At 37.4% G+C, this 15,137-nt stretch overlaps 1 long non-coding RNA gene across 1 annotated transcript; it reads right to left on the reverse strand.

Annotated features, from left to right (window-relative positions):
• Positions 1-330: 330 nt before the first annotated feature.
• On the reverse strand, positions 331-14,644 carry LOC128910047 (uncharacterized). The gene is made up of 3 exons (XR_008466590.1): positions 14,050-14,644; positions 8,895-9,036; positions 331-1,098 (listed from the first exon to the last, which is right to left on the reverse strand). It is a non-coding gene; the product is annotated as an uncharacterized LOC128910047 (long non-coding RNA).
• Between the last annotated feature and the right edge of the window lie 493 nt (positions 14,645-15,137).

Raw genomic sequence — 15,137 nt, forward strand, 5'->3', positions numbered from 1 at the left:
GTTAAACTTCAGCTATCACTGCCTTACCTGACAGTAAGAATTTAAAAAACATTGCTGTGTCTTGGTGATATGCTTGAGGCTCCAAAGTGCCAAATTCAGACAAATAAGATGCATGAATCTACACTTGTGAAACACCAGAACAAGCGAGAAACCTAATAGTAGTTAAATTGCACCTTCAGAATCCTGGTCATGGCTGATTGTTCTCAAAAAGGGATTTCTGTTCATGAGTCATTTACACATTTTTGAAAACATTAATAATGTCAATAATGCAAATATCACTATTCTTCTCAAAAATATTTAATGTTATCAAAGTATCAGATAGATGTCAACATAGCAAAACTGCATAAAGCGAGTGAGAAAGGATGAGTAGATTTAAAATACCAGGCAGAGCAATACAGGGAACCTTGTGCCGTCTGTTGTTTCAGCTGGTTAAAGACTTCACAGTCAAAGGCTGCCAATCTAGTACATTTTGTGAACACTGACTTGAATTTACAGGGTATTGAAGTGATGTCATTTTAATTTAGAAAACTGCTTCCTGGAAGTTGCTTAGACAGGATTAAAATAGTGAAAGGTATGCTACTGTAAGGACAGAGACTGAACAGAAAAACCTGAAAGACTTACAGCAAATAGTGAAATATAGCAGATACAGTATTATATTTCTGAAGGTGCTAGATTATTCTTCATGCTCTTGTTTTTTAGGACATGGATTTAATGCCGTAAGTATTTCATGTTCGAGTTGGAATTGCAGCCAGAATACAATCCCTCATGCATTTCACTGATCAAGACAGGCTTGATCAAGACAGGGTGGAATTGGATTGGAACAGAGGTTTGTTTATATGGATTGACTACTCCCTGGTGGAATTTTTCTGTCCTCCTCAAAATTATGAGAAATACACAATTCATATTTTAAAATTTCTATTGGCAGTATTCTTCAGCTGGAAGGGAGTGATCAAAAAATAGCTCTTCTAAATTGAAATGAGGTGTCTAAAGAACCCACAGCAATAAATTTCCTTGAAATATTGTCAAAAACATGAGTTCCATATTTCTCTTTACCATTTTTTCAGCTTCTTTAACTTCGGAAATGAATGGAGTAAAGATCTGAAATATGAAAACAGCACAGCTGGCATTCAGTGTACAATAATATCAGGAAATACATTCAGATTCTCAGACTGAACTAGCACAGCAGTAATACCTTCCAGATCTATGAGGCACCTAACTGAGTGTGTATGCAAATTGGTAAGACTGTGACAAGTGATGGGGAAAAAGGTCATTTAATGAATATGCTCTGGGGTTTTCTCTTACCAGAATTTCTCTGAGAGGTACAATTCAACAGCATTAATTTGAAAATAAATCTAACCTGCCTGTGGAAAATTGGATTGTTGACACTAAGACCTTCTTGTTGAAACTAAGTGATTTAGATTTAAGAATCAGCAAGATCCAAGAAACTTCTAGTAACAATTTCCCTTGCAGAACAACCTTTTATATCCTATGATTATGACAAATCATTATTTTCCTGCTTTATAAAAAAAAGTAAGAGTATCTTCTCTCAAGAGACAAAACTTTTTTATTTGCTTGAAGTGATGGGTGAAGAGAGGCAAAAAGACGCTCATGGTAATGCTAGAAATAGAATCCAGGTCGTGCAGTACACTGAACCCTTTTCTAATGGGTGTGTGTACTACTTTCATGAAAATTGGGAAGTTGGTGGGAATAGCAACAGTGTAATGAAAGCAAAATTGGCCTTCTTTGCCTCATACTGGGAATTTGCCTACTTGCCAAGAACCCAGTGTTTTCAAGGACATTTAGCTCCTACATCAAGGACTTCTGTGAAAGTCTAAACAGGTTAATCAGCATGAAGAAAAAAGGAGGAGTGATGTGATGTCACTGATCTGTAAGCAGATCTCAGCCACAGAACTAATATTATGGTTTAAGGCTCTTAAGTGAGATGAAAAGATAAATTCCTGAGACTCGAGCCTATAATTTCATGCACACTGTGCAGCCATTCAGGCCCATGCAAAGTGAGTGGGTATAAAATACTGTCAGATCACATACTGGAAACCAGGCTCTCAGAGCTGTGTGTTGCAGTTGTATTACATGATCTACTTTATGATATTAAAAGGCTACTGAAGTCTCCTGCCAATAAAACCACTAGATAGATACTAGCTACATTTTCAAAGGTCTGCAAAATGTCTCTCTAGCCAAAATGGACAAATACCTTTTTTTTTTTTGCATTAAGTGGCAACTGTGTGTACATTTACATATTTGTGCCTGTTATTTCCTTTTTTTCTAAGGCAAGACAGATAGGTCTTTAAACAAATCCAATGTCTTTGCACACTTTTGAACAAATCCACAGGATCCTGACCCTATGCTAATTAAGTTTTATTCCTCTCTTTTCACTCACACTAGTAGAAATCAGAAGTTAACAGAAGTGCTACTAGGAAAGGGCTACAGAATCAATTCCCTTATCTATACATTGTCCTGGGGACTGTATGTAGCTTATAAACTCTAAAAAGTTTACTTTGAAAAGATTTGCTTTACTTATTTTTATACAAGGCTGGAATTTCTTCCTTAAATTAGTTTCCCTGCCCCTGTGTCAGTCAGTACTCCTTGAAAATGTTAACATGAATCTTAGCCTATTGCAGAGTGCTGGCAACCATGTGATAAGTAAATTTATTGTCACAAGATAACGTCTTTAACAACTAAGTTTTCTTTTTGACGGTGCTTCAGATATGGGCGAATAAATGCAATGCATCCTACTGTCCCCTTGCAGATTGATAAAAACATGTATTGAATGGATGTGTTCAGTGTTTCAATTAATGAGACTGAGAGTTGCAATGGGTGTATGGAGCGCAGAGTAGCTCTTATTTTAGAAAATTGTCAATGATTTCAGTCCTGTGCAATTAATTAAGTCTGAATATATTTGGACACAGTTTGATCTTTCTCTAATTGGGAGAGCAGGATTTGAGTCACTGTGGGGATCAGGATAGGGGAAGCAGGACATAATAAAAATAATAGCAAGAGACAAACAGGTCATGGGATGAATTAAAATGGTTCACAGTGATTTTTTAAACCCAGAACCAAGTGGATTCTTCACATTGTTTTCTGAATTGATAATATATTTTAATTTGTGGACACATTCTCCCTTGTAACACCTTAGCAGCAAGAAATTTAAGCAGCCGCTTACCATTATAAAAGACAAATCTGAGTGACAAGCATGGCTCCCTGAGGAGGTGAAAATCCTTCATCCTGGTTTGCACCATTCAAAGCTCCATTGTCCAGGATGTCTGGCGATTTTGACTGAAAGATTACCTGATTCTGTCATAGTTCAGAGCCTAATTTTCTTAAATAGCATCAGAACCCTTGGATAAATACCCTCTGGTACTAACTACTTGCCATACCTCAAAGCATTAAATTCCTCTTGTTGGAAGAGAAGCAAATACCACAGCACAGTGTTGATTGAAAATGTAATCTTGCCTTTCATGGGCTGCTGTGCAATAGGTGATAACACTCGACCATGGGTGCTAAATATTTGAGTGACAGCAACTCAGTGGGTCATCCGAAACCATTTCTTTGCTGTATTGGGGGAATGGGCAACTACAAGGGGAGGGGATTAAAAGAAGATCCTGCTAAGTAGTGTAGCTATGCTGTGAGTGGGAGTACATCCTCCTGCAGAGCTCCCAAGTCATTTGTGGCCAAATGAAAAAACAGCTCAGTATCTGGTATGGCAAAAATCAGATTTCCAGCTCTACCAAATAATTCTTACTTTGAAATGCTTTGCTGTTCAGTGCACAGTGAAACACTGAGCACTTTGAATATCATCATTCCCAAGTGACCAGGAGATAATATTGGCAACTGGTGGATTAGTTTTAAGCCTCTTGATAATAAACTTATGAAGAAGCCACATCTTATCTCTGAAATAAGATGCTCTCAGAGACATTCATTAGGAATTAATCAGAATCAATATAAGAGACACAGTAAAGCTCTATACTTGTCTGATTAAAGCAGCCGCAAGATACCAAGAGCCTGCTTTTACATAGCACACAATGCATTTAACTCCTGCCAAGTTCAGGTGTTGGGGATCCCATATACCATATACATATTCTGTGTTGTGAAATGAAAAAAAAAATCCTATATGTACTTCTGTTACAGTTTTCCTGCCTTGTATGTAAGAAAAGCCACTTTTCAGAAAAGGGAGTGAGGAAATGCCAGTTTCTAGCAGTTGAGAGGTGCTCAATAACAGAAAGAGGAAAAAACCAAACATGATATTTCTGTGAGAAGATATTACACTTACTGGTAACAATCTTCAAAGTGACTGATGGAAAATGGGAAAGTGTGGAAAAAGGGAGACGTGACAGTACTTATAAATTATTCCCTAAAGTCAGTTTAAAACATAGTGAAGATGCCATATCTTCTGCCGTGAAAACTAGAGTAACTCTGTTGTTGTTGGTAAGAGGTAGATGTCCCATTCAATTCATATGTGTTTTGGGGAGGAAGATGGTTGTAGGGCTGAAAGATTACAGAACCTCATCAGCGCTGTCTTTCAGCAGTCCCTGTGGTACCCCGGCATGGGTTACCAGGTGCTGACACAGAGGTATGGAGGTCAGATTTCCAACTTCACTTTCCGACTTCAGGAAAGGAAAAACCTTTAAGGATTTTGTCACTTTTTTGGTGAGTTCAGGTGAATGGAAATGTTACAGCCACTTTCCGTGGAGTGTGAATTTCATATTTGGCTTTTAATAAAAAAGTAACACTCATTCATGAAAAACTGGAATAAAACTGGAATTTTCCTGGTGTTTCAGAACACGGCCAAATCCAGATGGACTGGTACCTCAGTCAAATTAAGGAGAAAAAGTAAATCTCAGGAGACCTTCATAAGTTGCATTAATTTTTAAAACACCCATGTTCTGGTTTTTATCAGTAAACAGCAACTATAGTTGCTACATTAAAACTCAGAAAATGAGACCAGAGATGCTTATTCAGCAGAAGAGCAGTAGGAGGCAAACTATTTTGCAATAACGTGACAGACAGACATAAGGATACGTCCTTCATGCAGAAAGCATTTATATGTCCATAATAGAAGTATTTGCATCTTCCGCAATATTTTTCATTACGTTATCATAGCTGCTGTGTAGAAACTGCCTGCAACAATTAAATCTTTGTGTAGAAATCCCCCCATTCCCCCAGGCTTCTAGATTCAGGGGAAAAAAACCACAGGGATTTGATACCAATAGAAAGCTCAAATAAAATTTCATCTTAACAGCAAGAGGTAGAGTAAACACTGAAAAATTGGAATACTGAGCATCAAAGTTAGTCTATAAGGAAAAAGTCATACAAATGGTTTCCTTATCAGATGACACAGCTATTGACAGAAATATATGCCCGGCAAGTCAGAGATTTTTGAAAATTAGGAATCTGCACATTGTGGACTTTGATGTGGGCATCATGTGAAACCTATGGAATTCATTTGAAGAGATCCAAAGACTATTCAAAGGCTTGTTAAAAACACACTGTAAATTTACATCCCGCCTGTAAAAGCAGCATGTTAAAAGACATACAGTAGTATTTTTAAAAATTGAAAAAATAAAAATGTGGCCAAAATTGGATTCTGAAATTAATAAAATCTCCTTTATATATGTAATCCTCAAAAAATAACTAATTTGCAGTATTAGATAAAAAAAATTTCAAGAGCCTTACACACTCAAACTTTCTATTTTTGAAATTATATCATAAGCCATTGAAGGGGAGCCCTTTAACATCTTAACAGTCGAGGCACTTTCACTTTAAAACAGGCTATTAACTTTGTCCATTTTTGAACAGTCCATTTTCAGATTCAGATAGTGCTTAGTGTAATTCAGTATAATTTCAGCAAACCTTTTAGCAAGAGTGAATCTGCTATGTTACCCATTCTGTCTGACACAAATGGAAAGGATTGATTGCACATGAGTATATAAATAGTTTCTCACTCATACATGAGTGACAGAAATGTATGTTGACTTCTCTGTTCTTTCTTCTTGACACTTTGTAATGAAGATCCTTGTATCAGATAAAAGACACCCAGTTACATATATTTGCATTATAAAAAGGGGAGGGTGAAAATGATTGTGAACACAAGGAAAGTTCTAAAAAGGCCAACAGTGATACACTGACTTGTCCCAAACCAATGAGATAGGAGAAAATGAAAAAGATTTTGGCAAGGAGGCAACAGTTCATTTCGATCATCTTCAAAGAAGACATCACTGCAGAAATAAAGTATATATTGAGATGGAATGGAAGGAAGCAAACATGAGTGTATCGGCATTTTTGTCCTTTTCTCCCAGTGACACTCCCGCAATTAATACAACAGAGTTCATAAGATAATGAAAGGACTAGACACTTTCTTTAACCATGTCTACCTGTAGCCCTATTAGATTCCCCATTGTCTGATTATGCTGAGACAATTAAATAATCAGCATCCAGTTTTGTGGAAACCACAAATAAAATCCAGTTAAAATGCACTAGGGTGTCCTTGACTTTTGCAGGAACTGAAAGATCCATATGACAAACTGAGATGTTAATCCTGACTCTTCATCCCATGAAGAAAAATAAGCGGGGAATTTTGTGAACAGGCACATAAAGCTTGCTGTTCTTGTACAAGTTCTGATTTGTATAAACTTTTCTTCCATTTGTCTCCTCTACCTTTCTCTCCCCCGTGTATTATATTCTTACATTTGTTGTCTCCCATGGTCCCTTAGAGCTATCAGATCCCTCAGATACTCTCTGCCATGCAGTGCTGAAAAAGAGAAGCTCTACCCAAACTATCCTAGATAAGAAAAGAAAAATCTGTATTTTATAGGACCCATTTATTTTCTCTTTTTATGTACTTATCTTGAAAGTTTTTTCCTTCTGCTTATTATACAGATACACAGACACTATCTCATAGAGTCCCCTTTGCCCTGTTGCAGAGCCTTGAAGCACAACAGTACAGAATATACAAGATAAAGCTGGACTATAAATAGATATATAAAATGTACCAGTCACTATATTGCTGCTTCTGACCTTACTTTCCAGTCCTCTCTTATTGCTCTGCCTTCCGATACCTGTATGTTGCACAGAATATAAGATGCTCTTGATGTAGGAGGGTGGACCTAACCAGCATATCTGAGATGGTTTGACAAACCCTGATTCCTAAATTATAACCAAGGTGCAAGACAGCTAGAGGAAAAGAAAGGTGAAAACGTTGCAAAATATATCCCAGGCCCTCAAACGGTAAATGAAATTCTGAAGAAAAACAGCAGAGAACAAGAAAAGAAAAATGTTATGCCCAGAAAGTGATAAATAAATAAATAGGCAAATTATATCAAAAGAAATAATGAAAATACCTTCCTGTGGTTTCTAGTATCTAACAGCACACCAGGTCCCTTAGCCCACAATTCATTAGCATTTGTTGGGCATGGGTCAAAACTGCAAAGTATTGAGATCTAAACTAGAAACTTTTCTTACCTCAGTAATTAAAAGATACTCCCATGCAGCAATAGAATATGATTCAAATGAAGAAAATTCAGTGGAGCACTATTGGTGCTCTGACTGGTGCATGCTGCTTTGTTGCACCAAGAAGTTGTTTAATAGAAATATTGTCTAATGGCTATTTAAAATCATAACTGATTTTTTAAGACTGACGCAAAATTGTGGGGATTTGTGAATACCATCGATGTGCTCAGCTGCTGAATTGAAGTAGAGTAGAAACAGGGGATGTAATGAGAATGAATGTGAGGAGCATTGTACACAAAACCAATTGACAGTTCAAGAGAAACAGACCCAATCAGAGCATAAACATAGCCTTAAATATTATTAAAATAGTACATTGGGTCATTCATGCCACTTGATTACTTTAACATTTGTAACCATATGGGACAAGGACTTGACATGAAGAATGGAATGGCTTTTGCACAATGGACTATTCAAATTGAAAAATTGGCCAAGTGCATGACGGGCAATTTGCCTTCCTTTCAAGCATCTTGCATTTGCCAAGCAGAGTGGAGAAGATTGGACTTGATGGATCATTGGCTTAATGGAGCATGGCAGATCCTATGTTCCTATTAAAACTGACTGGCAAAGGGCATTGTTCCAAACGCAAATTTGGTATTAAAAGTAAATGTATATATTCTTCGGAGCTTCCTTATATTAAAAAATTACAATTTGTCTGATTTCTGTTAAAACTTATTAATTTTATGTAGCCTGATTTTTTTAGTGCTGCACTCTGATTTACAGATGACCTCAGAATAACAATAATTTTTTACGAGACTGAGTGAGAAGAAAAAGAGCTGTTCTGAAATCTAAAAGAGAATAGCGGTGTTGGTGAATTATTTTATATGTCACATTTCTAGCTCGCTTTGCTAGAACAAGATCATGTGAGAGGAGGCTGTTTTTCTAAATTGCCATGTAAACAAGCAAGTAAGGTGTTAAGATTTGTGTAGCTGAGAAATGCGGTGGTCTCGTGACACAAGAAGTACCTCTACATAAAATGAAGGGAATAGTCTCCAGAAACCAGAGGTACAATTCAGTGATCACTGTATTATCTTCCAGCAAATATAATGCCACAAACCTACTTAGCTCCCAGCCATAAAACCTCTTAACAGAATTAACCCAAAATTAAGAAATAAAAAACATTTAAACCTTTTTACAGGCAAAGGCAGGTCTGGAATGGATGAATATCTCAGAATTACATCATTCTCCACTGTCGTCTTTGTGGCAGGCCCACACCCTTAGAAAAAGGGCAAGGCAGGGCATCTTGTGTGGTTGCCTGGCTGCCAGCAAGTGCTGCAAAATCCTCTCCCTAAATTTACAGGGACCTGTCTTGAAAGTAGTTAGGTGTTTTACCTGCTTCCCTCTCCTCCTTTGTTAGAAAGCTATGGTAGAACCTTATCTTTGTCCAAATAGCTCATTTTCCATGTCTGGTCCCCTGCTGAACAGCGTCGTTGCGGTCTAGTGACTCCATGCAGTAACACAGCACCGTACAGCTGATTTGTGCATGTCATTTTTTTGAGGGCACAAGCTACAAAACTAAAGCAGTAATAAATACAAAAAGCCTTTCAAATCCGTCTACCTCCAAGTTATTTACATCATAATTATTAAATTACTTCAGAGCTCGGGTGAACATCCTGCAGTGAGCAGTAATAGGAATGAAGGAGACTATCACGGTGCCTAACTTCTGGTAGCTAATCTAAGAAATTAATTAAGAGTCTGTCTTCCTAGCTTCTTTATATTATCAATGGAGAAAAGGAGCGGCTCTTCCAAATAGTCATTCTAAATCCCTGTGTTAATGTAACAAGAGCTTTCCCATTTAGCCACCTTTATTTGGTTCATAAAGTCAGGTGGTACATTGTAGTCAGGGAAGGGAAGCTCTAAAACGAATTGCAAAGCCTTGCTCTGGCTATCAGGATATCACTTTAAATCAGCAACAAAATGGAGATGGAAGAATTCTAGAATTTTGTGAAACACAGAAGTGCTGAGGTCACTATTTTAACATGGATTTTATGTGATGTCATAACTGAACTACTAGAGGTCATTTATAGCTGCTAACACTTAACTTATGATTGTGCCTTGGTCTTTTTTCCTAAAAAAATCGTATTTTAAAACCTTGAAATAGGGACAGAATTGAACGCAGAACTGAAAGACTGAGGCAATTATTGGAGTCCAGAGCTCACTTTCCAAAAGCTTGATTTATCTTCTTAAATACATTGCCAATTATGTTTTGATTTCTAGCAAGATAAAAAAAAAATTACAGCTCAAAAATGGATGTTACTCTTAATACTTCATTTTTCCTTTGAGCTTTTCTTTTTCTTCAAAAAAAAAAGCGTATAAGTGCTTTTTTACACCTATTCTATTCTATTCTATTCTATTCTATTCTATTCTATTCTATTCTATTCTATTCTCTCTATATAAAAACTTACGCAGCGGTTTTAAAAGAACAATCCTGTCTGATAGCCTCTGAGCTGGTATCAAATGTCCTTGTTGGGAAAAGGAGCAATTCAACTTGGCAACTCTTGTTTTTTTGTCAAAGTCAATTAATTTATTTTTTTTTTAAATTGAAACAGAAGAATTTACAAACATGGAGAGAAAGAGGTCAAAGGCTATCAGAAGTGAAGAAAAAACAGCTACTGCTAATGGTGCTTGAACTTCAGCCGCTGGTAAGTCATGCAGAACAGAACAATAGAAGTTTAGCTTTTCCAGCTTTATCTAAGTTTTTCTGTATTTTCACAGGCATATTAGAGGCATATTAAGCACTTTGAGACGCTAGTTGTACTAGAACCCATTGCTGGAAGTGGTATTTTAGATGCCAAAAGGGTTACTGTAAGATTTATTCTGACTCCTGTCAGATTTGGACATTTCCCTGGGAGAAGGAAGGAAGGAAAACATAGAGGATGTGAGGAAGAAGATGAAAAAGAAACATATCCTAGAGATTGTACGTGAGATTACCATCTTCTGACAAAAGAAGTCAGGAAAATGCTGATGGCATCTGGTTCAATCTTTCCATCTGAGCAGGGTATCTGTCAGCTTTAGATAAACGAAAGCTTAACAGCATTATGGCAAATCCTGGGATGGAATGTTCCAAATTATTTTTTTAATAGTGAAAGATCCAGAAAGGTGTTGGCCATTTCTACTTAAGTCTGATAATAAAAGCAAGCTTCCAATGACCAGTTTGGAAATTTCATGAAAATTCTGGCTTCATACTATTTTATAAGCTCTTCAAAGGACTTGAAAACTCTTAAGTGGCAATTATTTTCATCAGACCACTCACGTGCTTTTTTTTTGGTTCCAGTACGTGGCTTCTTTCTAACATAAAATTATACAATATATTCGCAAACTAAAAACATTTTCACCTTCCCTCTTTTCTGGACATTTAAAAATCTTAGTCTAGACTACTAGTTACCATTCTGTTGCTGTTCAGAGCTGCAGAGATAATGTAGCTGGATGGCATTTAGACAGGCAGAAGAAAATTGCCCTGATTCAGATTTCATCTGAACATTACAGCATGCAGAGCCACTCCGGTGATTTCAGCTTCAAAATGCTGTTTTTTATTAAGAAAGTGCTTACATTCTCAGTGTTTACATATGATAAACAAGAGTTTAGTGGGGATAACAAAACACAGCTTTGCTTAATTGTGAGACCATCGTCTCACTTCAGGTGCTAAAGAGATATGTTTGAGTCTTATGTGGAGAAATCTGCAGGAGGGAATTTGTTTTAAAACCTATTAAAAATTTGTTCCTGCACAAAACTAGTTCCTGTGTACTTGCCTTTGAAGGACATGGATACTGAAAAGGGAGCACACCTGCGTTCGCTGATGACTTCAAAGTAAAATGCTCTGTTAAATACAGAGTTACTGAAACAAATAGTGGCTTTCTCTACTTGTGCTTCCTAAAAGTCTTTTCGTTTTAGGCCTTTCAACATTGTGCAAGTATTCGCTTGGGAACACTCATGTTGCCATACATACAGATGTTTAATGCTTACAGAGTGCTTTATTTTTTCAAAGAGCTTAAAGAGCATAAATAATTGCTATAGTATACCCACTACTCAAAATGTTAAGCAAAACCTAAGTTCATGACAAGTTTAGGGCCAGATCATCTGCTCCACAGCAAAAAAGGCTTGAAATTGCTTTCAAAAGCAGTCCAATTTGGCAGCTGTAAAGGGAAGAAGGGATCATCTTCTCTTTACAGCAGCCAGAGAAGACACTGAAGAGGCATAAGCTGTCACAAATAACTTCCCTGTCGTGGTCACAAATAACTTCCCTGTCGTGGGACATGCAAGATTTTGGGAGAGATGGAAAACGACGAGCAAAGTGGTAGCTTTTCACACTGATGACGTCTTGGGCAGAAACTTAAGTCATTTCTGAAAACCCTGATGATGAAAGTGAAGATAACAAAAAAGACTGTGGGTAATAAGCCAAGACAGTTGCATGAAGAGGTTGCTTCTCAAATTGCCTGGCCAGATGCCTTCTGCCTTCTGAATGTGGTTCTTTGCAGCATGTAGGTAAACAGAGTTACATCCCTTGATGCTGCATATGCCTGCAGACGCTTCCCGTCTTCCAGAACTTAAGGTTTACTACAGCTTTCAGGTTGCAGGGATTTATGAGAAGCTTGCCCTCATCTGTGCAATTCTGTGCAGACAGGGAATATGAGGTCTCAAGGGCTTTCCCTTTTATTAGAACACAAACATCAGTTTTATGAGCTTTTAAGTAAAGCATTGGAAAAAAGCAAAAAATATTAGTCAATATAAAATATGCATGCATCTTTATCTCTGCATGAGAAATTAAATTATTTTCAGTAATTTTCAAGGATAAAAAATAACTTTGGCATACATTTAAAATCAGGACAGGCTGGGCATAAGGAAAATAAAACATTCTGTGCGAGAGCTGATCTCAAACAACCAAAACATTCATTTCTCATTGATTCATAGCTCAGGAATATATATTTGGGTCATTGCCCAGCTCTTTTTGCCCTGAATTTGGATTGGCCATCTTGCTGCTGTATTAACAGCCACTGCTCTGTTCCAGGGAACACTTATGGGAATACCTTTTTGTATTGTGATTGCAATAACAGTAAATACAACTGGTCTTTCAGATTATGAAATACTGATTGTGTACAGTTCACTCCACTTAGGGCTGACTGCTTTTTAAAAGTAGTTTCTCTCCTGCCTTTTTAGACAGTGAGGTCAATGAGTTGGCCAAATGGGATGAGAGTTTCTTAGTCAGGTTGCGGAAAATGCATATTAATATAAAACTACATATACATACATATACATACTAGTGTACAAAATAATTTATAAATTATGCATTGAACTTTCTTACCTAGGAAACTATTCAATGACCAATTTAAGATAATAATATAGTGTAGCAGGGGTTGATTACAGAATACCACATTTAAATGAAGATGTACTTTGCTACAATAGAGGTCTCAGAAACTGTAGAAATGTAGGGCTAGGTATAATCCCAGACATCAATTCCATTTTCTGGGATCAAACCTAGTAGCTCTCACAGATATTTGTATAGCCTGTTCTTAGGCATGTCCAGCAATGCAGATTCTGTAAATAATCTCTTTTAGTGCTAAAATGTAGTTAGAAAATTATTCCTAATATTTAAGATGGATTTTTACCTTGCCATGAAGAAAGTAGCTTAATTGTTCTTCTGTTCTTGATGTTATAGAGAGTAACAGTTGGTTACCATGCTTTTATGACAATTCTTTACACATTTGATGTCACCCATCTTTCTCCACATCCTCACTTTCCCATGCAGAAAAAAATCCATTTTTTTCAACTCTTCTTCAAAGGCCTTATTTTCTAAACCTCTCACCACATGCTCACCTCTCAAATTTATCCTAATCCTTTTTGACACTGAGATTGGTACTCAAATAAGGAAGCATTATGTTCCGATTTAGGTCATATCAAGTTCCAAGTACAACAGAGTACCTCACTTACATGCTATATTTCTGTTGATAACTCCTAGAACAATTACTGTTTTTCTTTTGGAAAGAGTGTTACATAAAAGCATTCCCTATACCTATCATTTAGGCTGTTAATTAAAACATTAAATAAGCCCACATTCAGGTCTGAGACAGTGAAGAGCCAATTATTTTGTATATGAGCTTTCAACACTTACCTAATAAAAACACCTTTTTGCCAGTGTTTCTTAGTTTTCATGTGAGAATACCACTCATGTCTTGATATAGTAAAACTATATCAACAGTCTTAATTAAAGTGAAGTTATACCATACTTACAGGTTAACCACTACCCATTAGGCTGGATGTTCCATCTATAAAGTAGAAGAGCTGGACTTGAAATGTATTGGTCAAATCCACATTGGCTGATTTTATCCCCTTATTGTCCTCTGGATGAATACAAAGTGAGTACTTTATAATTGTTCCATTATCAAAGCGCCATTAGCTGGTCTGTAATTCTTACAGTCCTGTTCTCCTGACCTATCTCTAGTGAACATTAAGAGGTAATTGAGAGCAGCAGGAAGAGAAAGTGAGCCAGAAACTATGGGGTGAGGACAAAACAAGCAGAGGCAGTGAACTCACCAACTTGGGTGCAGTCCCCCAGGACTCGACCAAGGCAGGGCAGGTCTGGTACCACTCACCAGGGTCAGCCACAATCCAGTGGATCACCAGGCAAGCCCGTAGTGATGGGGTAAGTCCAAGATCAAGCCAAGAAGTCAATTCAGCAGGGCGAGGTCAAGATCAGCCAAGTAGAAGGCGGAGCGCAGGCAGACCTGCGACATAGCTTAGGCAAGGGCCGAAAATGAAGACCTTGACCATAAATGCATATCCCAAGTGAAGGAGGGAGCCCTGATGTGGCTTCCCACAGCGCTCTCTCACCTAAGCCTGACCCAACATTGTATGGCTATGGGTAGATGGCATTTCAGAGCTGGCCTTTCTTACCCGCCTGTGTTGAGGCAGCCAGGTGCCTCCGAAGGATGTGAGAGGTTGCAGACTCTCTTGGTGCACACCGGGCCCTGACAATGGCTGGCTTTTGCTAACTTATTTTCCTCCTCTTCCCCTTACTTTTTAATTTCATTGTACAATGTGTAGATTGAAAATGGAGTTCTTCACTGAAACTGTTCTGACCTAGTTTGACCTAGTTTGAGTGCAGCCATCGCACCTTAGCATTACAGTGTTCTGAAGTCATAGGCTTCAAGGACACTTTCCCTACAGATAGCTTGCACTGGTAGTACTTATCCACTTGCCCATATTTCCGTAGGCTGGTATATACATCATTACATTCACACTGGATGGACTATTATACTTCTAATATCTAAGTACAGTGATACAACTTTTATGTGTAAAAAAGGTATTTTTAAGTCTCTCTCTTCTTTTTTTCCCATTACCTCTTGCCTGCAACTCATCTTGTAATGGAGGGAAGTATCAGGCTCTTTCAGTGTCTCCAGATAGCTAATAGAAGCAGAGAGGTTGTAAGTGTTCTTAAGAACAATGAAACAATTTTTGTAGCCGTTAATAATAAGGAAATAATCGTTGAATTGGTAAGAATAGAAGCTTTAGCCTATTCAAGCATTTTTTTTGAATGATCACAGTTCTAGCAGCTTTGTATTGGGACTACTTTGCCTTTGCACATGCCTTTATTAACAATTTTGGAGGTAATATCACCATTT

The sequence above is a fragment of the Rissa tridactyla genome, chromosome 5, assembly GCF_028500815.1.
Source record: "Rissa tridactyla isolate bRisTri1 chromosome 5, bRisTri1.patW.cur.20221130, whole genome shotgun sequence".
NCBI lineage: Eukaryota > Metazoa > Chordata > Aves > Charadriiformes > Laridae > Rissa > Rissa tridactyla.